The sequence below is a fragment of the Pistacia vera genome, unplaced genomic scaffold (genome assembly GCF_008641045.1).
Source record: "Pistacia vera cultivar Batoury unplaced genomic scaffold, PisVer_v2 Contig239, whole genome shotgun sequence".
Taxonomy (NCBI): Eukaryota; Viridiplantae; Streptophyta; class Magnoliopsida; order Sapindales; family Anacardiaceae; genus Pistacia; species Pistacia vera.
In genome coordinates, this window is record NW_022196045.1 from 138,328 (window position 1) to 165,720 (window position 27,393).

The window sequence follows — 27,393 nt, forward strand, 5'->3', positions numbered from 1 at the left end:
ATGACGCCGTTCAGGGCACTTTATGGAAGAGACTCGTCGATCCTACTCAAGTATTCTGAACACAGTTCGATGGTGAACACTGTGGATGAACTCTTGACTGAGCGAAACTTTATTTTGGAGGAGTTAAAGGGTAATCTAGAAAAGGCGCAACACTCGATGAAGATGTACGCAGATGGTAAGCGATGGGACCTTCAATTTGAGATTGGAGACTTGGTCTACTTGAAGTTACAACCATATTGGCTGAAATCCTTGGCACGGCGACCTAACAAGAAGCTTAGCCCTAGGTTCTATGGCCCCTATGAAGTCATTGAAAGGATTTAAGTCATTGAAAGGATTGGACCAGTTGCTTACAGGTTAAAGTTCCCACTACAGGTTAAAGTTCCCACCTTCAGCCCGAATTCATGATGTCTGTCATGTCTCACAGCTGAAAAAAGTCTCTTCCCACCCCATATATGCATTACCTCTTCCAGAGTTTCTTGATGGGAACATGGTACTTAAGGTTGAACCTGAACAAGCATTGCGGAAACGTTGATTACTATATCGGAGTTATGAGGTGCTGATCAAATGGTGAAATCTCCCTGCTTGTGATAATACTTGGGAGGATTATGAGGCTATATGCCAACAGTTCCCTTCCTTCCACCTTGAGAACAAGGTGGCACTCCTTGGGGAGGGTATTGATGGACCCGATTTAATCCAGAGGTACACATGCAAGGGCAAAGGGGGCAAAAAGGGCATTTGATATGGGTAACAGGTGGCCCGGGTAGTTATAACAGGTGGGCATTTGATATGGGTACAGGTGGCTTGGGTTGTTATAATACAGGTGGGCATTTGACATGGGTACAGGTGGCCTGGGTTGTTATAACAAGTGGCCTAGGTTGTTAGATAGAATCTTGGGTGACAGAATAAAGGGACGAAGGAATGTGGTGATAGAGGCATTCTCTGATTTTGGGGTAAAAGGTTTAGGGAGGTTGCTGGCCCTCGAAGACCAGCTGGGTGTTGCTTTCTTATCTCTTTTGTTGTCTTGTAAATTCTGGGATCTTAAAGAAAAGTCTTTTTCATTACTGTGTATGTAGTTGCTGTTATTTTGTTGTGGATGGTTTATGCACATTGTGGGTCTGTTGTTGGATTACTTAGTTGTTGGTAGGCGTTAGAGTGGGTCTGAATAGAAGGGTATTCATCAATATCATAGTTAAAATTACCCATTAAACACTAATAGGGTTGAATGGTGATCTTTTGTTTATTATAGTTTTTTAAGGAGTACCCTATATTGAAGAAATGTATAATATTTCCTTCGTAATTTTCTTATGTTTTCTTCTGTTCAGGGACTATTTGGTTGGCACTGATTGGGCATTGGTTACAACAAATGATGGCAAAAAGTATTACTACAACAGCAAAACCAAGGTTTGATATTGAATTAGACATTTGATTCTCATTAAAAAAAAAAAAAAAAAAAAAGGGGAAGAAGGAGTTCTGTGGGAACATTATTTATTTAAGTATTATTAATCTATGTTGTTCAAGTATTATAGAAAGTGAGTGAAACCTATGCTGTATGGTATCAATAATCAATATGCTACATATACTTAGATCTCAGTTGCTGAAATATAAGAATCAACCAGAGAATGTGGGAAGCCAACTATGTTATGCTATTAACCATTTGTTGCTGATAGAAGTTTTAGATTTTTTTTTTCAGGCCACTTTATAGTCTTAGTTGTTTAGTGGTAGACTAAACTTCAATGGTGAACATTGATTTTTCTCTTAACACTTTCTGTTTCTCTTCCATTTCTTCTGAGCTTCTCCCGTTCTTATGATTATAGTTTTTCCTGTTGCCCTCTCCCTCATATTCCACTAGTCCCACACACCACCTCTTCCTAGGATATGCTTACTTTCACACTTATCAAGCAGATTACCAGAAATTTGTAGAACATGTTAATCTTTTTTTTTTTTTTTTTTTTTCCCCCCTAAATTCATATTTTACACTCTGCAGTGTTTCAAATGCTGATATTTAGAGACTTGTTCTAAATGCCAGAACATTTATAGGACTCTTTTCTCAAAGCCTTTTCATTTGATTCAGTTTCACATATAAGTGAGAAGGGATTTATAAAATATTTGAAGATTTCTTTCACCATCGACTAATAAGTATATAAATATGGACTTTTATTGAATTCTGTGGAGCTTCTTTTGTATCTGCTATTATTTGTAAAGTTAGTGATGCACACCATGTGTCTATCTCATTGCCTTGCATGGACTCAAAACTTTGATTGTTTACTATTGCATTAAAGAAAAAGGAATTTTATTGAATATTTGTTGAACAATGTTGTTGGTTGGTTGCAAAAAGTGTCTAGAGCACACAAGAGATGTAAGGACAATCTGAATCCCGTGTCTTTCATTTTTCTATCAATTTGCAACCTTAGCCAGTAACATTTGAATGTTGATGTAAAAACGTAGTAAGGATGAATATTCACACACTTCTTATTCATAGAATAAAAGGATACATATTTATATACACTTGTAGTGTTCTAAACTAGGTAGGTGATCAATCTCTATTAGGATACAAGATCAATGTGATTCCTATAATCTTGCATATCAATGTGATCCCTATAATTCAAGATATCAATGTGATCCCTATAATCCAGGATATCAATGTGATTCCTATAATCTGGGAAGTTGCATACATCTGTAACACTCCCCCTCAAGGTGGAGTATAGATATCAATCATACCCAGCTTGTTACAAAGATAATCAACTCGAATCCTAGTTAGAGCCTTTGTGAAGATATCTCCCAATTGTTCTTCAGTCTTCACGTACCCAGTGGAAATCAGACCTTGCTGTAGTTTCTCATGGACGAAATGGCAATCGATCTCAATGTGTTTCGTTCGTTCATGGAACAGTGGATTAGATGCAATATGAAGAGCCGCTTGGTTATCACACCATAATTTCGTTGGTACTGAAGTTTCAAGGCCTATTTCAGTCAAGAACTGATATATCCACATTATTTCACAAACAGCTTGTGCCATAACCCTATATTTCGACTTTGCACTTGATCGTGACACGACATTTTGTTTCTTGCTCTTCCATGATATTAAATTTCCTTCGACAAAGACACAATAGCCTGATGTGGATCTTCTATCTACCTTGGAACCTACCCAATCTACATCTGAGAAACGTTTAATGTGAGAGTGACTATGATTGGCATATAATATACCACGTCCAGGGGCTCTTTTCAAATAACACAAGATCTGCTCCAAAGCCACACAATGATGAACTGTTGGAGAGGCCATAAACTGACTGACAACACTTACTGAATATGCAATATCTGGACGAGTCACCGTAAGATAGTTCAACTTCTTGACCAATCTTCTATATTTCTTAGGATCTCCAAAAAGTTCACCATCTTTCGTAAGCTGCATATTAGGAACCATCGGAGCACTACATGGCTTTGCCCCCAATTTCCTTGTCTTAGTTAATAGGTCGAGCACATATTTCCTCTGAGAGAGGAATATACCTTGTTTACTCCTTGTAACTTCAACCCCCAAGAAATACTTCAATATCCCTAAGTCTTTTGTGTGGAACTGGGTATGGAGAAAAGGCTTAGGAGATGTGATGCCTACACTATCACTCCCAGTAATAACAGTATCATCCACATACACAATTAGAAGAATGATATCAGTTTCAGACCGTTTGTAGAAAACAGAATGATCAGTTTTACATTTCAGCATACCAAATCTCTCAACAGCCTGACTAAACTTTCCAAACCAAGCACGAGGACTCTGTTTCAAACCATACAGAGATTTGCGAAGATAACATACTTTCCCATACTCCCCCTGAGCAACAAACCCAGGCGGTTGCTCCATATATACCACTTCCTGAAGATCGCCGTGAAGAAAAGCATTCTTGATGTCTAGCTGATGCAAAAGCCAATCGTAAGTAGCTGTCATAGAGATAAATAGCCGAATAGAGGTGAACTTAGCCACAGGGGAAAAAGTATTAGAATAATCAACGCCGTAGGTTTGAGCATATCCTTTAGCAACCAGACGAGCTTTTAGTCAAGCAACTGACCCATCTGGATTAACTTTAACTGTAAACACCCATTTGCATCCAATTGCCTGTTTCCCTGAAGGTAAATCTACCAATTTCCAAGTACCATTGTCATGTAAGGCATTCATTTCCTCTATCATTGCATTACGCCAACCAGGATGAGAAAGGGCTTCATGAACAGTTTTAGGGATAGTAATAGAATCAAGGGAAGCAATAAAGGATCATGATGAATGTGACAAATGATCATAAGAAACACAAGAAGAAACAGGATAAATACGCTGTCGTTTACCTTTTCGCAATGCAATAAGAAGATCATCACTTGAAACTGGATCAGATGACGAAGAAGTTGGTGCCAGACATGAAGCAGGAGGAGGTGGACGACGAGAGTAGACTTTGACAGGAGCAGGATCAGAGATAGGAGCCGATGCAGGAAGCACAGGAATAGTGACAGGGTCAGAGACAGGAGCTGGTTCAGATATCGGTGCAGGGGAAGTGAAGGTATAAACTAACAAATCATCATTATCATCATCCTTCTGACGATCTGTAGGAGAAGAGGGAAAGTATGGTGTTTCTTCTAGAAAGGCAACTTCAATGGAAACAAGATACTTATTAAGACAGGTTGACACTGTTCGTACTAACATTCAGTACTTATTTTGAAAAGATATTCAAGTGTTACAAATTAACCTTACCAACTAATACCTTAGGGGGTAAATTGCAAATGACTTATGTTTTAGGATCTGCCAACTTGAAAATATTTGATGTCTGTGTGAGCTTGTTAATGTATTCATAGTTTATTACTTGGAAAGTTGGATGACTTGATGAAAACTGAAATAAACATTAGCGTATGTTTTGAATTATATTCTTTTGAAAGATGAGGCGAATTGCACTAACATGATCGATGTAACTTTTTTAAATGGGTCACAAAATTGTTAGAACTGAGATTTAAGTGATGGGAACTGTTTCCTTCGCCTTCTTCTTTAGTTGAATATGTTTTATTCTTTTGTTATTCTTATTATTTTTATGTCTATGTGAATATGACTAATTTCTCTGCTCTTGCATCTATCCTGATATCCCTAAATACATATTTGCTTGTTTAAAATGCGAGAGATAGTTGTTGATCTAGTGTACATTTTATTTCCAAAGTTAAGTGTAATGCATAATTTTTCTTGATTAATTGTGGTTGGCCATCCTGTCTTCTCTAATTTTAGCTATGGGCATACTTGTGCAAATTTTGATATGTTTTCTAATTAAAAAAACTAGTTCTGAGTGATTAGTGTACACACTATTGGCGTCTACTAATGATTATAGTATCTATAAATATGAATAAGAAATTTTATGCGAATTCTAGTTGTTATATAATGGATATAAAATTGCTAGCATTTTATTTTGTCATAGCATTTATATAATAAAAAGTACATGCTTTATAATGTTGATAAACTTTGATTTATGAGTGAGAGATATGACTGTCATTCTGCCAATGTTTATAATGGAAAAGAAGTGAGAAAGAAGCAGGATGATGGCATTTCAAAAGGGAGGTTTAAGTCTTAAATATGTTCAGATGTTGCGGCTATAGCTTTCATAGCATTTACAAATNCTGAGATTTAAGTGATGGGGTACTGTTTCCTTCGCCTTCTTCTTAATTTGAATATGTTTTAGGCTTCGTTTGTTTCTCTTTTGGGAATACTATTATTAGTATTCCCAAAAAAGTTAAACAGTAAAATGTCATTATTCCCAAAATATTATTCTATATTTTTCAATTTCTTTTAAACTTCCTAAATTTGTTAATTTAACTAAACACTCCCAAATATTTTTTTTAGAAATTGCAAAAAACACTCCGACCACCCTCCGGCGGTGGTGGCCGGCTGTCCCTATTTAATGGGTGGGTTGGGGTTGTTTTTGTTAACTTTTAATATTTTATTATAGGGGTGTTTGGTAAATAAACAAACATAGGGGATATTTTTGTTAATTTCCAAATCCTAAATCGTAATACTCGCCCAATTTAACTTTTTTCAAGAGATTATTCTAAAAACTATCAGAATAATGAACCAAACGGAGCCTTCTTTGGTTATTCTTATTATTTTTATGTTTTATGTGGATATGACCAATTTCTCTGCTCTTGCATCTGTCCTGATATCCCTAAATACATATTTGCTTTGTCAAAATGCGAGAGATAGTTGTTGATCTAGTGTAACATTTTATTTCCAAGGTTAAGTGTAATGCATAATTTTTCTTGAATTGTGGTTGGCCGTCATGTCTTCTCTAATTTTAGCTATGGCCATATTTTTGCAAATTTTGATATGTTTTCTAATTAAAAAAACTAGTTCTGTAAGTGATTAGTGTACAAACTATTGGCATCTACTGATGATTATAGTATCTATAAATATGAATAAGCAATTTTATGCGAATTCTAATTGCTGTGTAAGGGATATAAAATTGCTAACATTTTCTTTTGTCATAGCATTTATATAATAAAAAGCACATGCTTTATAATGTTGATAAACTGTGATTTATGAGTGAGAGATATGACTGTCATTCTGCCAAGGTTTATAATGGAAAGAAGTGAGCAAGAAGCAGGATGATGGCATTTCAAAAGGGAGGTCTAAGCCTTAAATATGCTCAGATGTTGCGGCTATAGCTTTCATATCATTTACAAATTGTACTTACTTTTTGCTTTGTCATCTAGGTAAGCAGCTGGCAGATCCCCAATGAGGTGACAGAATTGAGAAAGAACCAGGATGATGGCATTGCAAAAGATCATTTAATGTCAGTGCCAAGTACTAACATCACGATTGAAAAATCATCTGCTCCAACAACTTTGAGTGCTCCGGCTGTTAACACAGGCGGACGTGATGCCACAACTCTGAGAACCTCAGGGCTAGGATCATCATCTGCCCTGGATTTGATCAAGAAGAAGCTGCAGGACTCTGGAACTCCTGTTACTTCCTCAGCTGCTCCAGTTGCATCAGGAACAGTGGCCTCAGAATTAAATGGCTCTAAAGCTGTTGAGGTTGCAGTGAAGGGCTTGCCAAATGAGAACAGCAAAGAAAAGTTAAAAGATGCTAATGGCGATAGTAACATGTCTGACTCTTCTTCAGATTCAGAGGATGAAGACAGTGGACCATCGAAGGAGGAGTGCATTTCTAAATTTAAGGTATCTTTATTGCTCTTATTTTGTTAAAATTTCCTCCAGTATAACAATTTGAGTTGGTGTTTTTGACTGTCCTTCCTCTTGGAATTCCAGTGTTCGTCCTATAGATTCATATGTAAATAAAATTTATAATTTTTCCTGTGTTATTTCTTGTATTAATTATGTATACTTTATCAATGATATTGTCTGCTACTGCTGTTATTATTCTTTTTCGATGCAACTTCAAATTTAGCTTTTGAGAAATGCTAGTTTCATTAACTAATTGTTTAACATGCCAATGAAAATTTTACAGGAAATGCTTAAGGAAAGAGGAGTGGCACCATTCTCAAAATGGGAGAAGGAACTGCCAAAGATAGTATTTGATCCCCGTTTTAAGGTTTGCCGAGTCTAAAGATTTTGAATATTTTGTTTGAGAATTGGAGGCCTTCTTACCACAGGGTGATCTCACACCTTAGTAGATATCTAGTCCACTTTTTACTTCTCTCTTTTGATTAATGTATTTTTTTGTTTTATATCAAAAAAGTAATATTGCATCTTTGGTTAGTAGCTTTGGATGTGATATTAAGAATTTGCCTATAAAATATTTTTGTCTTCCTTTAAGAGGCAATCCTAGAATTTCTGAGTTTTAGGTTCTGTAGTGGATAGTGGGGCTGTATACGAGCCGGCTGAGCTGGACACTTCGGTCTTCGAGCTCGGCTCATGACAAATGTATCTAGCTCGAACTCGAACTCGAGCTTGGCGAGCTCTAAAAACCTAGGCTCGAGCTCGAGCTCAATACTTCTTTCTCTTCCTGGACAGATTATAGTTCTTCCTTTTTGCTCTACCCTTTCTGTATTCAAAATCAAAATCCCTTGTGCTTGTGCCATCAAAATATAATAAGTAATCACTAATCACTCACTAGTCACCAACTAAGGTAGAAATATAATAACTAAAGACAAGTACCCGTGATCTACACAACATGTAAACTTGAGTTATTAAGGATTCATTTATGGAAACTCAGAAATCACAGTAATAACATCCTATATGAAATCAAATCAAATCAGAGCAAAGCATGGATGCTGCAAATAAATAGGGTAAGATATTCATTCATATAGAGGCACAATTAGCTAGCTTTAGTGGTTATTACTGGAGTTGTTTCTAAAGGGAAAGAGAAACAAAGGAGAAGGAGAAGAACGAAAGAGAAAAGAAAGGAGAAGGAGAATTGTGTCTGTTGGAAGAAAAACATGTTAAGAGTTTTTGGAATTGAAACAATTTATATATAAAATGATAATTACATGTACCCCCTTTATACTTAAAAAACTTGCATTTGTCACCTTTCGAGCCCATGGAGGCTTGCGAGCCTATCGAGCCAAGCATTTGGTGGCTCGGGCTGGGCTCGAAGGGGCACTTGAGCCACTTGAGCTCAAGCTGAGCCCGAGCCATTTGCAAACGGCTCGGCTCAGCTACACCCCTAGTGGATAGAGTTGAGAAAAGATTGCATGTTCAAATAAAGCTTGTCTTCCTATAGGAGAAGTGCCCACTTTTGTGTAATTGGGGTTATCTAGCCTTCGATTATGTAACTTTTAATTCTTAGAGTCCTTAAGAAGATTGTTAGAAGTCTGAGAAGAGAATGTGAGGTCTGGGGTCACCTTCTTATCATGGGGATTAGTTTGTGTAATTGGTCTTATCTAGGCTGCCAATATAAGGAAGAAAAGAAGGATCATTCAGTTTGTTAAGAAATAGGTGTCTAGCCTGGGAATTATGGTTGTCCGGGGCTTGGTAATGTTGAAAACTAGGTAAATAGGTATAGAGATTTTGATTGGAACAATTGTCTTTGGTAAGTACAAAGTTTGAGATATTGGGTGGGACGTTAAGGTGGATATTAGAAGTTTGAGTAGCAATCCTTCGAAGTTCATTGTGTGAGGAAATCAAGACTTTGTTTCTAACACAAGGTTGATGTTTGCCAATGGTTGCAAGACTTGCTTTTGGGAGGTCATTTCAGCTGGCTTGAATTGTTTGGCTTCTTTATTTCCTTGGTTACGTGCTTCTCTTCGTAATGTGACCATCAAAGACACGTTGACTGGTTATCCCACCGGTTTGTCTGGTGGCAATAATATTGATTAGAATACACAAGGTCCAGGGTNGTCAATTTTTGCCTCATCAATCTTTCATGGCTTTGTAGATAACAGGGAACGTGTACATGAGTTCGATGCAAATGAGCGATGTGCTGTCAATGAACAATTAGATGCATGGACAGCCCACAAGACTGATACAGGGGTTGTCTACTATTATAATGCTGAAACAGGAGAATCAACTTATAACAAACCTGCTGGCTTTATGGGGGAGGTATATGTAATTATTACTTATGGTCACTTGTTGATAAGTTGTTAGAGCACTATGCATGTTATTTTGTTTATATATTCGTATGCAAAGCATACTTCTGGTAGTAAATTTTCTATAACTTCCAAAATGTGAATGGAATAGCTTTGATGTAAAATTCTATTGGTGATGCATTTGATTCGATTGACCTCTTATCTGATTTTTTTTTTTGGGTCAAGTCCATATAATTGTATTTGTTTTAATTTTCCCACCCAAAACCACCCTGCTGTAATATGAAAGAAGTCGAGTAATTTGGTGCACAAATAATGATAGCACGCTGGTTTAGAGCTACAAAAAAGGCGTAGGATATACTGCTGAAAGATTCTGAAAAATACAGGGGAGGGATAATGAGATTATATTAGATTGCTTAGCATTTCTTGCACTGTCCAAAATTCTTGCTGGCGTATTACTCCAAATTTGTGGACTGGGTAACATATAATGTTTGAGGAATTATTATTTTTTTGAACTCTTATGATGCTTTCTGGCATCCTACCATTGGGTTTTTATTGAAGTATAAAACTAGTGTTCGTTGACCTCTTGGCTAGTGGTGTTTTGCTTCCCTTTTAGCTATCATTTGTGGCTTCAATGAGCCTTTTCTTGAGCTGTTGAATTTGTGTATAATGATGTGTCGTATTTTGTTTTAACACTGTGCAGGCTGACAAAGTTTCTGTGCAACCTACTCCAGTTTCAATGTAAGTTATTTAAATTTGGCAATATCTTACTAACAGTTTTGTCCTCAGAAAACAAAATGTGTTTTGAGTCATGTAATTTTTTGGTTCAGTCTTCTGGTTTCTTTATATGTCTATGTTGAGTGCTGAAGATTCGTTTTCTGTTGTGTACTTTTCAAATATATATTGACCATCAGCAATAATCAGTTACATATTGAAGATTTATTTGTGCTTTTGGTTGGGCTAAAGTGCCTCATGAAGCATTGGCCTGAGTTCAAATTTTATATTGGCCCGTTTGAGGTCCTAGCTCTCTTTCCTTTAATGAAAGCCCAAAAACTTTATGCTAAAAGGTAAGATTATATCATGATGACCCTTTGGAGTTAACTTGCTAGCTTTCTCATCAAAGAAGCCAAATATGTGGTACATGGAGAAATTATTTGATCATTCGTTTTTGCACCAACAGAAAGAAGGGGCCAGAGGTACTATCGCTGGGTATTTTCAAAATTAAAAGACATTTTATTTCTGTGAATTCTTCAGCGGCTAAAGTTAGGCAAAGACTTCAATTTTTAAGGGGGAAAAGGTTTCCAAATCATATTGAATTGGTGTGAAGTATATTAGATTTTCTTCACAAAAAGTTTGTCCAAATAGGATTCAGAGGAGTGGCCAATCTAGCGCAAGTTCCGGGTCTTCCTATCTGCCATGTCTATTTAAAGCACATATCAATCAATCCGACAATGTTGAAAATTTCTAGAGATTCCTTATCTCTAACTCCTTTGAAATTATAAATCAGCTCCAGTGTTATGAGCCGAGAAGGAAACAGGGGCTTGTTTCAAATTATAAGCATAAAAAAAAAATGACGCTATGATACATAATCTAAAAAAAGCATGAGGAAACAGAGGAAATCCACGTGATGCTTTTTCTCCTTCTGATCCAATGTTACCACCAAAAATAGATTACTTTGCCATTTCAAATTACTAAATCAATATTAGAATGGACGGGAACAACTAGAAAAATATGATTGTCCACGGGACTACTGTTTGAACTAGAGTGCACAAACTTTGGCATACTTTTCATTTGGGTGAATTCATGTAAGCTTTCATGACTACAAGTCAGGACATTCTTCCATCGGGAAACAGCTACCCAACTTTTACCTAGAACTTTGCCTAAACCCTGCTTTTTCCGTGAAAGTCCTGTGTAAGGGTCTAACAATGTAGTCTGTAAGCTTAGCACCATCTTTATTTGTCACATGATCTCAAAAATTTACACACCATTAATGATAAAATACAACTTTCTTATAATTTTGGTGACAGACTTGAAGTTGTAAGTAAGTCAAAGTAATATAATTTCTAACATGCCAAGAGACTTATTCAAGAGTAGATGTCTTCCTAACAACAGTCCATTGGGTTTTTTGCTTGCTAGTACATGAATGACCTATTTCATAGTTAAATTTCCATTAACACTAAGGTTAAATGGTGGGACCATTTTGGCTATTATCGTTTTTAAGAGTGTATCCTATATGGAAGCAAATGTTATCGATTTCACTCGTATTTCTTATGTTTTCTTCTTGTGGGGATATTGGTGTGGGCACGATTGGATTGTTAACAACAAATGATGGCAAAAAAGATTACTGCAACAGCCAAAACCACAGGTTGTGATATTCGAATAGGCATTGTTCTCATTAAAAAAAGGGTAGAAAGAGTTCGTGTGAGAAATAATATTATTCAGTATTATCACACCATGTGTCAGTATTTATAGATATAGAATAGGAGTGAAAACCTATGCTGTATGGTATCAAGATCAATTATGCTACATATACTCAACTCAAATTGGCTGAATACTAAGAAATACAACACGAGAATGGGGAAGCAAAACTGATGTTATGCTATTAACCATCTTGTGTGATAGAGTTTTAGGCTTTTTTGTAGGCCACTTTATATATTAAGTTGTTGTGTGGTAGACTAAACGTCAATGGGTACATGATTGTTCTCTCAACCCATTGTGTTTCTCGTTCATTTTCTGAGCTTCCCAGTCTATTATTATAGATTTTTTTTCCTGTTGCTCTCTCACTCATTATTCCACTACGTCCACACAACCCTCGTCCTAGGAATAGCTTACTTTCATTCTTATACAAGTAGTATTACCAGACATTTGTAGAACAATGTTAATATTTTTTTCCCCCATAATTCGTTTTTACACTGTGCAATGTTGCAAATGCTAGTGAGAGATTGTTCTAAAGGCAAAAGCCGTAGGAGGACTTTTTTCTAAAGCCTTATGGCATTTGATTCAGCGTTCACATATAAGTGGGAAGGGATTATAAAATATTTGAAGATTTCTTTCACATCGATTATAATTATATAAATAATGGACTTCTATGTTTTCCCAATTTTCTGTGGAGCTCGCTTTGTTAATGCTATACTGTAAAAGTTGTGATGCACATGTGTCAATCAATTGCCTGCATGGACTCAAAAACTTTGACTGTTTAATTTTACATTAAAGTAAAAAAGGAATTGTATTCGAATATTCGTGTGAACAATGTTGTTGGTTGGTTGCAAAAAGGTCTAGAGCAGCAAGAGATGTAAGGACAATCTGAATCTCTGTGTCTTCATTGTTTCTATCAGTTTGCCAGCCTCAGCCAGAACATTTGGATGTTTAAAATGTTTACTACTCAGATCTTTCTCTTTAATTCGAGAAAGAAAGAAATATGTATCAGTCACATAGCCTGTGTTGTTCAACAGTAATTACACAATGGCTCTGATTTGCATTTTTACAAAGCTGTATATTGTGTCAGTTAACGAATTTCAAAATACTGAATATCTAGAGTACGAACGGTCACCTGTCTATTCATTCTCTGAAGAAATCATATTGTATGAATCTGTAGTCGCGACTAGGAAATTCATAAATCATATTAAATCTCTTGAAATAGACAGCATGCAATCTCAGGATGGATTCAACTGTTGCACGTGTATTGATCAAAAGTTTTGTGAGTATGTGTTCACTGCAACAGTTGATTCTTGTCTGGCATCTTCAGCTTGACAGGGATGTTGTTATATATCGTGACACATAGTCTTTACTAAACTGTCAACATCACATTATTGAAGAAATAGCATTCTCGAAACAGCTATCAAGTGATACAAATTATCCTTCCAACACATTTAGTGATGTAACCTGGGGTGAAATTGCCAATTGACTCTTTTGTTGTAGGACTGGAACTTTCTAAAATTTGATGTTCTGTGCAGCATGTTAGGTCTCCAGTTTATTACTTGAAAAGTTGGGTATGACTGATGAATAAACTGAACGAATGAGTGTATGTTTGATTAGTATTCTTTTGAAAGATGAGGTGGATTGCACTAATAATGTGGTTTTTCTATAAATGTTTTTTAATTGGTCATAAAAGTGTCTAGAAGGAGATTAAGGGAGGGGGTACTGTTTACTTCGCCTTTCTCTTAAGTTTGAATTGTTTTAGGTTCGTTTGTTTCTCTTTTGGGATACTATTATTAGTATTCAAAAAGTTAAACAGTAAAATGTCAGTTTATTCCAAAATATTATTCTATATTTTTCAATTTCTTTTAAACTCCTAAACTGTTAAGTAACTTAAAACACATCACAAAATTTTTGTAGAAATTGCCAAAAAAAACTCCGACCACCCGTGCCGGCGGTGGTGGACCGGTGTCCCATTTATTGGGTGGGTTGGGGGTGTTTGTACTTTTTAATATTTATTATAGGGGGTTTGGTAATAAACAAAATAGGGGTATTTTTAATTTCAAATCTAAATCGTTAATACTCGCCCGATTTAACTTTTTCAAGAGATTATTCTAAAAAACTTCAGAATAAGAACCAAACGGAGCCTTTCTTGTTATTATCTTATATTTTATGTTATGTGGATATGACAATTTCTCTGCTCTTGCATCTTCCTGATATCCCTAAATACATATTTGCTTGTAAAATGCGAGAGATAGTTGTGATCTAGTGTAAATTTATTTCCAAAGTTAAGTGAATGCATAATTTTTCTTGAATTGTGGTGGCCTTGTCTTCTCTAATTTAGCTATGGCATACTTGTGCAAATTTTGATATGTTTTCTAATTAAAAAAACTAGTTCGAGTGATAGTGTACAAACTATTGGCGTCTACTATGATTATAGTATCTATAAATATGAATAAGAATTTTATGCGAATTAGTTGTTTAAGGATATAATTGCTAACATTTTTTGTCATAGCATTTATATAATAAAAAGACATGCTTTATAATGTTGATAAACTTGATTTATGAGTGAGAGATATGACTGTCATTCTGCCAAGTTTATAATGGAAAAGAGTGAGAAAGAAGCAGGATGAGGCATTTCAAAGGGAGGTTAAGTCTTAAAATGTCAGATGTTGGGCTAAGTCTATATCATTTACAAATTGTACTTTTGCTTTGTCATCTAGGTAAGCAGCTGGCAGATCCCCAATGAGGTGACAAATTGAGAAAGAAACAGAGGATGGCATTCAAAAGATCATTAATGTCCTGCCAAGTACTAACATCACATTAAGAAGCATCTGCTCCAACAAATTTGAGTGCTACGCTGTTAACACAGGCGACGTGATGCCACAACTTGAGAACCTCAGGGCAGGATCATCATCTGCCTGGATTGATCAAGAAGAAGCTGCAGGATCTGGAACTATTACTCCTCAGCGCTCAGTTGCATAGGAACAGTGTGCCAGAATTAATAGGCTCTAAAGCTGTTGAGGTTTGGTGAAGGGCTGCCAAATGAGAACAGCAAAGAAAAGTTAAAAGATGCTAATGGCGACAGTAACATGTCTGACTCTTCTTCAGATTCAGAGGATGAAGACAGTGGACCATCGAAGGAGAGTGCATTTCTAAATTAAGGTATCTTTATTGCTCTTATTTTGTTAAAATTTCTCCAGTTAACAATTTGGCAGTGTGTTTTTGACTGCTTCCTCTTGGAACCAGTGTTGTCCTATAGCATATGTAAATAAAATTTATATTTTTCCTGTGTTATTTCTTGTATTAAATATGTATATTTTTGAATGATATGTCTGTATGCTGGATTATCTTTTTTCGATGCAATTCAAGTAGCTGTGAGAAATGCTAGTTTTAACAAATGTTTAACATGCCAAGAAAATTTACAGGAAATGCTTAAGGAAAGAGGAGTGGCACCATTCCAAAATGGGAGAAGGAACTGCCAAAGATAGATTTGATCCTTTAAGGTTTGCCGGTCTAAAGATTTTGAATATTTTGTTTGAGAATTGGAGGCTTCTTACCACAGGGTGATCTACACCTTGTAGATATAGTCCACTTCTACTTCTCTCTTGAGTTAATGTAATTTTTTGTTTTAATCAAAAAAGTAATATTGCATCTTTGGTTAGTAGCTTTGTGCTGATATTAAGAATTTGCCTATAAAATTTTTGTTTCCTTCAAGAGGCAATCCTAGAATTTCTGAGTTTTAGGGTCTTAGTGGGTAGTGGGCTGTATACGAGCCGAGCGGCGGGACACCTCGGTTTCAGTCGGTCTGACAAATGTACAGCTCGAACTCGAACTCAGCTTGCGAGCTCTAACCTAGGCGCGATGAGCTCAATACTTCTTTCTCTTCCTGAACAATTAAGTTCTTTTTGCTCTACCCTTTCTGTATTCAAAACAAATCCCTTGTGTTGTGCCATCAAAATATAATAAGTAATCACTAATCAATCAAAGTCACCAACTAAGGTGAAATATAATAACTAAAGACAAGTACCCGTGATTACAAAACATGTAAACTTGAGTTATTAAGGATTCATTTATGGAAACTCAGAAATCAGTAATACATCCATATGAATCAAATCAATAGAGCAAAGCATGGATGCTGCAAATAAATAGGGTAAGATATTCATTAATAAAGGCATAATTAGCTAGCGTTAGTGGTATAATGAGTTGTTTCTAAAGGGAAAGAGAAAAAGGAGAAGAAGAAGAAGAGAAAAGAAAGGGAAGGAGAGTGCTGTTGTGGAAGAAAAATGTTAAGAGTTTTTGGAATTGAAACAATTTATATATAAAATGATAATTACATGGACCCCTTTATACTAAAAAACTTGCATCTGTACACTTTCGAGCCATGGAGGCTTGCAGCCTATAGCCAGCATGGTGGCTCAGGCTTCGAAGGGCACTTGAGCCCTAGCTCAAGCTGAGCCCGAGCCATTCGCAACGGTGACTCAGCTCACCCCTAGTGGATAGAGTTGAGAAAAGATGCATGTTCAAATAAAGCTTGTTCCTATAGGAGAAGGCCACTTTTGTGTAATGGGGTTATCTAGCCTTATTATGTAACTTTTTTCTTAGAGTCCTTAAGAGATGGTTAGAAGGCTTGAGAGAGAATGTGAGGTTGGGGTCACCTTTATCCAGGGGATTAGTTTGTGTAATTGGTCTTATCTAGTGCCAATATAAGGAAGAAAAGAAGGATCATTCAGTTGTCAAGAATAGGGTCTAGCCTGGGATTATGGTTGTCTGGGGCTTGGTAATGTGAAAACTAGGTAAATAGCTATGAGATTTTGATTGGAACAATTGTCTTTGGTAAGGTGGATATTAGAAGTTGAGAAGCTCTTCGAAGTTATTGTGTGAGGAAATCAAGATTTGTTTCTAACACAAGTTGATGTGCATGGGTGAAGACTTGCTTTTGGAGGTCATTTCAGTGCTGAATTGTTGGCTTCTTTATTCTTGTTAGTGTCTTCGTATGTGACATTTCAAGACCGTTGACTGGTTATCCCACCGGTTGTCTGGTGGCAATAATATTGATTAGAATACACAAGGTTAGGGGTTACATGTAGCACTATCATTTTAAAAAGAGATAAAAGAAAGGTTTTGATGGGTGGTTTATCAATTGTTGGAACTTCTTCTGTTTGGGTGATTTTGAAGTATTGTGTTGCCTTAGTTGAGGGTTTTGTTCTTTGGGGAGGAAAGGAGTTGGAGGTCTTGTGTAATTTAGGTGATGAAATCTTTAATATTCGGTGGAAAGGAATACAAAATTTTCTAATGATGCTAGGGAGGAAGATGTGAAGTTTTTTTTCTATTTTATTTTTTTTTGAGAAGAAACTAGGACATAGAGAGAGTGACAACAGCTTAAGATTTTCCTTTCTTTTGTTTTGGAATATAATTGGGTTTGGGCTTTCTTTTGTGATTGGAATGTTCGTTTATTTTTATTTTTTTCCACTAGTTTCCAGCTTACCTTTTTGTTAATAACATATATATATTAATATATATATTTTTTTTTTTTCTATTAATAAAACTTCTGTTTCTTAGAAAAAAAATAAAAAAAAACATGCGGCTTTAGGTATTACTTAACGAACAGACTGCTTGGGAAACTTAACCTAAAGAGAATTGTACCAACTTATTGTTGGTTTAGTTCTTCTGTTTTAATGTTATGCAACCCAACCTAGATGGTTGTTGATGATTTGGTCAATGTAGTTGTCTTGGTTTGGTTCTTCATGCTTTAATATTACCGTGATAAGTTTGGCTATTAGGCCAATGTAAGTTGCTCACTTGTGATGAGTTGACTGTGTTATATCTGAGGTTTGTTTTCTCTCACACATCATATTACTTGTGAAATAATTTTGCTTAAGTTGGTATTTGTTTGTTTCTATAGTTCTTAAGTTGGTATTTATTGTTCTTGTTGTCATATGTTAATTTTTGACAACCATGGTATTAATGTTATCCATAGCATTTTTATTGTATCCTTTGTCTATACCCGTGCCTATCCTGGGTATACTTTTAGTGGTTTAGGCTTATGATCTTTTAGTCTATCCTGGTAAATATGGACTAGCGGGATGGTGGTTTATTATGCACTGAATTACAAGTTCAATTTATAATGGCAACTCTTTTTCTTTCTCTGTGTCTGTGTTTATTTCAATTGATTTATTATTTTTTTTCATGCTACTGCAGTTATGTATATTGTGCTAGATGGGAATATTTCTCATTATACTGTAATGAGTTTGCTGCTTTGCTGATTGGGAAAGGCATTTTCTGTTGTAGGCCATCCCAAGTCAATCGGCAAGGAGGGCTTGTTTGACACTATGTTAGACCGCGCTGAGGAGGAACGTAAGGAAAAACGAGCAGCTCAGAAGGCTGCAATAGAGGGATTCAAGCAGTTACTTGAAGAAGCATTAGAGGTTTCAGAGCTTATATTGAATTCAAGTGTTTTCTTATTTTGCTAATGTTTACTTTAATAACAATTATTACTAAGTTGTATAAATATAAGACTGCGGGCCGGAGGTGGTTTATTGAGTATATTTTCATTTTCAGGATATTGACCACAACACTGATTATCAGACATTCAGAAAGAAATGGGGCAGTGATCCACGGTTTGAGGCGTTAGACCGCAAGGATCGAGAACTTTTATTGAATGAAAGGTATCATTTAATGAGGAGAATAGCTTGAGCTCTTTTTCAGCATCACATGTTTCATTCTTGTGCAGTAACTCAGCATCTATATTTTTGGTGTCTATTTATTGGTCAGTTTAGCCATGTTTTTCCAACCAATTCAAGTTAATTTTTACTTTGGAATTGATAATCCATGTTTTCATTCATCCTTGGAAGAAAAAGTGAACTTAGCATTTTTGCATAATACATATTCTACTTGAACCTGTTTTCACAAACAGAAACACATTAGATTTGGGGAACTGTAAGAGAATTGTTTTTTGGTCATTTCTATGCGAATGGGAACTTAAATTTCTAGTGTGGAACATACCAAAAGCTACCCTCTTAAATTTATTAATCAAATATGCTTGCTTAGACAGACCTGTTGAGTATTTTGTAACTTTCGTGCAGTCTTTTTGTCTCTTTTATGTTTCTATCCTTTGGAATGAAAATAATAATAATAATAATAATAATAATGAGGAAGTCTAATTGTTTCAGTAGGATGCATCACTTTTAATATCGCTTAGCTCATGTCTGTTTTAGCTTGGGAAGATTGCTAGTTAATGCCATGTAGAACCATCGTAGAGTTTTCGTCAGGTTACACGTATGAGGTTTAATTTCAGCTCTTTCTTTGAATTGTTCATTGCAAAGTTGTCTTGTCACATCACTAATGTAAAATGATATTTATTCTTTATCTTTCTCATCTTTTTTCTTTAAGTATTGTTTAGTAACTTGAGTTAAATATCTGGTTATTAATTTGGACCAAAAGATTGTCTGCATGTCTGATATTTTCTGTTTGGCCTTTAAATGGCTTCCAGTTTCTTATCTAATCTTTGCTGACCAGTATTAAGACTTGTATGAGTGATAAGTATTCAAAGGTTGACTATTGACTGCAGTGTACATACTAGAAGACTGCTATACTGTTGTGGAGGAGTTTAGTTCATCTCAGACTAATATTGTGCACAACTACATCTCTTGCATTCAACAGCTCTAGACATGTTTATATGTTTACGATATGATCATTTTTTCAAACACTTGGCTGACTATGGTTGTTTACTGAACTTTTGAGACTATGATTAGGTTTTTTTATGCTTTGTTTGTTGAGTTGTTAAATCTCGTATAATCTCCCTTTATCATTATTAGAATTTATATTGAACTTGTTTGTAGACACAAAATTTGATTTCTATTGAGTATCTTTCAAAGCAGTATGTGTCAGCAAGGAATAAGCCAGTGACAAGATTCTCTGATTCACTTTTTGTTTGATTTGTTTCTGGATAAGCATGGTAAATGCTTTTTGGTTATTAATGTGTCAATTTTATCATACTAGTTACACAAGGTTTTTATTACTCTTGCAGGGTCCTTCCATTGAAGAGGGCTGTCGAAGAAAAAGCTCAAGCAATACGTGCTGCGGCTGCCTCTAGTTTCAAGTCTATGCTTAAAGAAAAAGGGGATGTAACTGTCAGTTCCCGCTGGTCCAAGGTTGGTTGATGTATGAGCATTAGGATAAAAAATATGAGAGGACAAGGAAATGTGAGAATAGGAGGAAATAAAGGGCAATAAATTAGAAGAACAAGAAAGATGACATAACTAGAGAATTAGGAAAGAAACAAATAGACAGGGAAGAAACTAATATTTCAACAAGTTTTTATTAACTGAAAACTAAGACCCGTTTATATAGTACCAGTTCAAATAGAAATTTGTTTGGAAATATGCTACCTAAAATCTTTCTTAGACAAGAAGAATAATCTGACTAAGATATTTATATCTTGTATAAATTAGTTCCTAAAATTTAAGATCCTACATTTTCCATCATTGAGCATTGCATAGAAGGTTGTTTATTTATTTATGTTTAAATTATTACTTCTTTTAGTGGTCACTTGGAATTCTTAAACATAAGGCATCAAGACTGTTTTAGTGACAACTCCAAGGGTTTTTTAGGATGTACAACTAGGTTTTATTCCCTAGAAGATAGCCTACCTAATTAAATCTCTAACAGAGCGGATGGTCTAAGAATCAATTCCTCTTGCACCAACCTTTGGGAAAGTTTGTTATTTATGTGATAATTGAGGTAGAGGTAGCATTGGTGAAGGAATGGGTCTTTAAGAGTTAATATTTAGCTCTAAGGGTGGATTATGTACAAAGAACAAACTAGATTTATGTGTGACTTTAGGGTGGCAAATAGATCACCGTATCTTTGGGATATATTACTGGTTATGAGGTGGTGGATGGAGGTGGTGCTATTCTACACTGTTTAAAAAGGTTGGTTAATGGAAATGTTTTGATCAATCAATTAGCTTTTCCTCTTTTATGAATGAGTTAGAACAATTTCATACTTTGTGCTGAGGTAGCATACTTTAATAAAGATTCTAAATACCAAGTTTTTAATGAGGTAGTTTTTTTGGTCCAACTTAATATGTCTGGAACAGCTTGCTTTCTAGCATACATGTTTAAAATTATTACAACATTCTAATGAACCTTGTAGGTGAAGGAGAGTCTAAGGAATGATCCAGATCAGATCTGTTAAGCCTGAAGATAGAGAAGTTATATTCAAGGAGTAGTATCTGAACTGAAGGCTGCAGAAGAGGAAGTAGAGAGAGAAGCAAAAGCCAAAGGGAAGAGCAGGTATTATTTTCCTCTACATTCTCATAAGAAATTCCCCTCTATTGATGCTTTAACACATTCATCTGTTGATTGTGTTTTACTACTTGTGTAGCCGACACACTTGAAAATTTCTAAACTATCAATAACTCATATAACTTATGAATTTTACTGTACTAAGATACAAATTAGAGAATATTCATTTATAAGTTATTTCTGGCTTAAATAACTTTCTTGTGTCAGCTTCTTTCTGATTCTGATAAACTAATTCTAAATGATTTTCATCTATTTCATGTGCTACTATAGACATTGGAGTTCTTATCTAATTCATAAAAACTGTTTATGGAATTCTTCTTTAGAAAACCATGTGGAGTCTTGTCATGAATGATAATTACATCTCAGTGTAAATTGCAGCATTTTTTTTTCCAATATTCCTAGATTTTGACATTTTGGTATGATTGACTCAAATTGTTGGAAAACTGTAATCGGGCAAGTTGGATAAGGATCTATATCATATTCTTTGTTTTTATCATTTATTTGATTTGATTTTGATTAGAATATTTTGTCTGTGGAGGTTTTTTCTGTTCTCTATTTCACGACTTAAGTGAACAGTAAAAGAAAGCAGGAAAGTTTTAGTGCCCAAAAGGTGGGCTTATTAAGAGTGAAGTTCTGACTCTATTTGTACTATTTGTAATTGTGTTTCAAAATTATGTGTTGTTAGATTAGTACTTGTTTTTTTTTATTTGTAATAGAGTTGTTTGTAGAAATTGTAAGTGTTCGTATGTCTCTAAAATGTGTGAAACTCTTGCTGATTTCAGGAAAAACTAAAGGAAAGGGAGCGAAGAATTACGGAAAAGGAAGGAAAGAGAAGAACAAGAATGGAGAGGGTGCGATTTAAAGTCCGCAGAAAGGAGGCAGTCACATCTTTCAAGCTTTGCTGTGGAAACAATCAAAGGCCCTCAGGTATTGGTGATTACTAGCAACTAATTGTGGCTGGTAGTAGATAGGAATGATTGCAGAATTGTATTAAAAAAAAATAGGTTTAGATAAATTCTGTTCAATATCAAGATTTGTTAGTTGTAACTGTATGGAGTCAATGTGTGCATGAGCCAGTGTGTCGAGTGTTGCATTTGCTTGTGATGCATGCTGTAAAAGTGTGAAAAGAAAAATTTCATGGAAGATTTTAAATTGTCATATGTTATGTAATAGCATCATCTCCCAATTTTGTAATATGCTATCTATATTTTGCCGCAAGGTAAAATCAAACCAGAAATGGCTATATGGACAAACTTTTTCTGACTAATTTTTAATTTTAAAAGGTGTCCCATAAATTATATATCTTGCCTTTTTTCTTTATTCTTAATTAACCGGATACTGTTGCTTGAGTTGAGTGTTTTTGGTTGTTTTTCTTGTTCAACTAGGGCGTCGCCTCCTTTGTTCTCCCATTTTGTTAATGATTATTTTCTTCTTTTTTTTTTGTTATTTTTTCCTGAAGCTGATAAATTGACTTCATAATGAAAATATTATGATCTCATATTCGAGAGATGTTAGGATAGGAAAAGAAAGACGTAAGCATTATTTCTTGTGCTGATATTGTGATACAAATAGACATACGTAAGTCTAACAGATCAATAGACGTGATGGAAAGTACTTCAGACACCATTGAGCCAAGGTTTCTCAAGAAAATCAAGGAAAAAAACAAAACAAGTTCGATATCATGACTGATAGAAAAGGCTGAACAAATTTATTTGCGACAGCAATTTATGTTAAACAATGCCCTCCTTTATAGGACTAGCCATTACAAACCACTCAACTATTATAGGCTTCCCTAGAAACTACATTAAAACTCTCATTTTCTAGAATAATACTTTTCCAAACTTTCTTACAAAAAACAAACAACGTCTTTTCACCAGTCACGTAACTGTGATCTCTTTTATGGGTCCTTGTGTATAGTTTCTATTTAATAGGTTAATGCTGTGTTCTATCAAGAAAACAAAAAAAAAAAAAAAAAATTTCCATAAATTTAGTGCCGGTCTTGGTAGAGAGGAAAATGTGAGCAAGTTGTAGTGTCACAACTTGCCTTGCTTATGAGATAGTAACTACACAGCATCAGGTTCGAAAAATAAGTTGAGCCTCCTGCGAACAAATGGATCCCTCAATTCTCTCTCTCGTGCAGAGGCTACATAGTACAGGGTTTCCTTGCTAAGTTTTTTTCCTCCCAAACTTCAATTCTGTAATGTTCGGTGTATTCTGAACAAATCAATTTGCTTCAGATTCTCACTAGAGATCTGACTGTATTTAGAATTGTGTTGATCTCAATGTTACTAGATTGAGTGCTCATAGACTCACTTATTAATCTGCAAGAATTGATCATTAACTCATAACGTCAATACTTGTAGAGCATTTCAATCTTAGTCGTTCTGCTTGTGGTCCAAATCACTGAAAGTAGAAGCAACCAGATCCAACCAAAACCTATTAATCTGTTTAGTTTGTTCAGGATTGGCGTACCTTAGTAGTGTTGTGGAGTTGGTTTTGTGGACCTACAATTACTTGTTGAGTCATATAACCCAAATGAGCCAGCCTGAACATAAGTTGCCTCTCCCATTAGAAAAGGAACATAAATTTGAACAATGGAAAAGCAAACCCCTATTGTTATCTTTACTAACTCTGCAAGCTTATTAGTATAGGAATTTGAATTCTGTCCTAGTTAATCCAGTGATTACTTTTGATAGTTGCATATGGTGTGCTAGGCATCTTGGACAAGATCAAAGCATAAACTGGAAAAGGATCCTCAGGACGTGCACAAATTTGATTTAGACCTTGATCAGAGAAGCTTTCCGGGAACAGTGTAAAGATGCTTTATTGAGCGTGATTTAGCAGACCTTAGTCTCATCTGATGGATTGGTTAGTTCTATCGATGGGCATTCCGGTACATGGGTGTCTGTGTGTTAAACTGATGTGATTAGGCACCAGTTGATAGTGTGCCTTTAGGGTAGGTTCTTGGTTTTTTACATACATTTTTTTTTACATTAAAAACTATAATAATAAAATAATAAAAACTGGGTTGTTAATTCACACTTTTTTCTCTGAGGTGGGCATACCATGTTTTAAACTAAGCAAAGCTGGTGATTGTTTTTTGTCTCTCTGATTGGTGGGTTCGGGAAGAGGAAGAGTTGAAGTGATTTTGTTACCTAATCTGTTAGAATGGTAAGAGTTCCAAAATTAGTGCTGACATGTAATTCCTGCGTTTCATGCTGAATGGTGTTTAAGGTCTTATTGATGCTCTCCCCCTCTGCATTGTACCACTATTTCCATATCATGATTGGTGATTTTGGTATCACCCATGATACATGTTTGACTATTGAAACTTTTTCCAAAAAAAGAATGAGTGATACCAAACAATAATGATATTTCTTTGACAAAACCTAAATGCATTGACAAAATGTATTGATAATTATTTTTCCCCAATTACACATAAGGCTGTAATATAAATTAAATGATCTAAAAGCATGTTGCAAGCTCTTGGGAACTACCAATGATATGCTATGATGGTGGTTTGTTTTTGGTTATTACTAAAGATAATAACACATGGATCAGTCGAAAAATTGCTGTAAAGTCATGTCATTTGGAAACAAATGAATGCTATTCTAGCCAAAGAAGATTCTAGATTATTGGTTCAATTGTACTCCCTCATCTGTGTTTGATCTTTTAGGTGACCCACTGAAAGCATAGATGATTGTATTAACCCTGTTTGTGTGTTCATCGCTGGGAGATGAATAACTTAATATTCTTATTGGAATGACGAGGCCTCTAGTATTTGTGTTGTGATAGGTTTTTTATCTTGCCAACACCTTGAAGAGGTGAAAAGTATAAAAAATGACAGAGATTTCTATGTGATGAACTTGAATTAGGACGGAAAAAACAAGTATTGCACTGAAATGCTAATGTTTGTTTGTGTGAGAATAGAGCATGGGAACTTGGAATCACCATAAAATATCTAATATTCTTCTTCATCATGGCCAAGGTATTACATTCGATAGTTTTTAATGATTTTTATTAAGTGATTAGCAACCCTATGTGGTATATGATGTACTTGACCTATCAACTCATCATACACATATTTTGATAGGAATTTGGGGATGATACTTGGGGATGTTCGTTCTGGTCTTCAATAGGACTTTTTTGAATTGATGTTGTTATCTGTAGTTTATAGAATGCATAAATTTATGCGTAAGAGTATAAAATAATTCACCTGATCTGTAAATAGTGCTTTTGGCCTTCTCTTTCGCGAGGTGTTAAAGGACTCAGAGCTCTCTAGGCTGACGTCCTAAACTGCAGAAGCAGTCGGCCCAGAAAACAGAAGACGGAAAAACAGTTGTTAATTCATGGTCAACAGCTAAACGTCTTCTGAAGCCTGATCCCAGGTATAACAAGATGCCAAGAAAGGAAAGGGAGGTTTTGTGGCGCCGATATGCTGAAGATATGCTGCGTAAGCACAAGTCAACACTAGAGCAAGATGAAGATAGGTATAAAGATACAAAATCTAGAAGCTCTGGGAGGTCAACACCGGGTTCAAGGAGAAACCATGAGCGGAGATAGCTTTCCTTTTGCATGGCAAACTTGACTCTTTGTAGAGTCTTCTGAATGCTTATTGTTTGGTGCCAGCTTCTAATTTACATAGTTAGTGTTGTATTTTATAAACTCAATTAAATAGTTTTTTCTATAATGAATTTATTGGATGGCAACATTGATATTATCATGTAATGTAGTGAACAACAATGTTACAAGTCTTGTCCTAGCCAAAGGCTTCTCATCTCAACATCACATTTAGTTTCTGCTCCTTTTAAGAGTAATCGGAAATCGGAATGGGTTTAAATGACTAATTTACCCTTGTTTAAAATTCTATATTTTACCCTTATAGATTACTATTTTAAAATAATTATCTATGATTAAATGGTGTTATTAAATTAAGATATTAAAACTTAGGTTATTGTTTTGGAATTCATGGCCATCAATGCTATTACTCCACATTGTTGACTTATTGAGCAAGAACTAGAAGACAATGATTTGTCATTGTGGTATAAGTTCATTATCAAACAATGCACAACTGTTTAACTTCCTACGGTTGTCAATGTGTAGATTGATATATGGTTGGTTGTTGACCATTCACGCTCTTGCAGATTACCTGAAACCATTGTTTTAAAAACTGGACCGGACCGGTCGGTCCAACCAGTTGGACCGTGAACCAGTCACGTGTCCGGTTGGTTTATTCTCAAAACTATTATAAGTATTGAACCGTTTTAAACTGGTTAAAAATCGGATAATATCAGTAAACCATCGGTCTATATTAACAACCCATAAATCCTAAACGCGATGCAGTCATTCTCTCGCCCTTTCTCGTCTTCTTCAATCTCCAGTTCTTCTCTTTCAATCTTTCTCCGTTTTTCTCACTAAAATTTCTAAGCAAACTCTCTGTTCTTTGCGAAAATTGTTACGGTTTCGGCTCTGTCTTCTGTTCTCTCTGAAACCCCACCCAAATCGCGTTTGAACTCTCTGAAATTGACGACATCTTCCTCCCTCATCGGAAATCGACGATGACAGCTCCGTTCCTCGCTGGAAATCGACGGCGATAGATTCATTCGTTGACGATATCTCCATTCCTCGATCCAGGTACGCCATTCCTCGCTCCCTTACATTTAAGTGAACACCTTTTACATTTTTCAATCTAAAGGCAAACCATAGCTAGAAGGTGTACAGCTATCGGGTTTTTTAGTCTGAAATTGTTAGGGTTCTTTTGTGTTGAATGAGCAATTGATTTNGAGGTGTTCAAGACTTCAGAGCTCTCTTAGCTGAAGTCATAACTTCAGAAGCGGCTGCCCAAGAAACAGAAGACGGAAAAACAGTATTTAATTCATGGTCAACAGCTAAACGTCTTCTGAAGCCTGATCCCAGGTATAACAAGATGCCAAGAAAGGAAAGGGAGGTTTTGTGGCGCCGATATGCTGAAGATATGCTGCGTAAGCAAAAGTCAACACTAGAGCAAGATGAAGATAGGTATAAAGATACAAAATCTAGAAGCTCTGGGAGGTCAACACCAGGTTCAAGGAGAAACCATGAGCGGAGATAGCTTTCCTTTTGCATGGCAAACTTGACTCTTTGTAGAGTCTTCTGAATGCTTATTGTTTGGTGCCAGCTTCTAATTTACATAGTTAGTG

The 27,393-nt window shown here is 35.6% G+C and overlaps 1 pseudogene; it reads left to right on the plus strand.

The window, feature by feature from the left end:
- Nucleotides 1-27,393, plus strand: LOC116131697 (annotated as a pseudogene).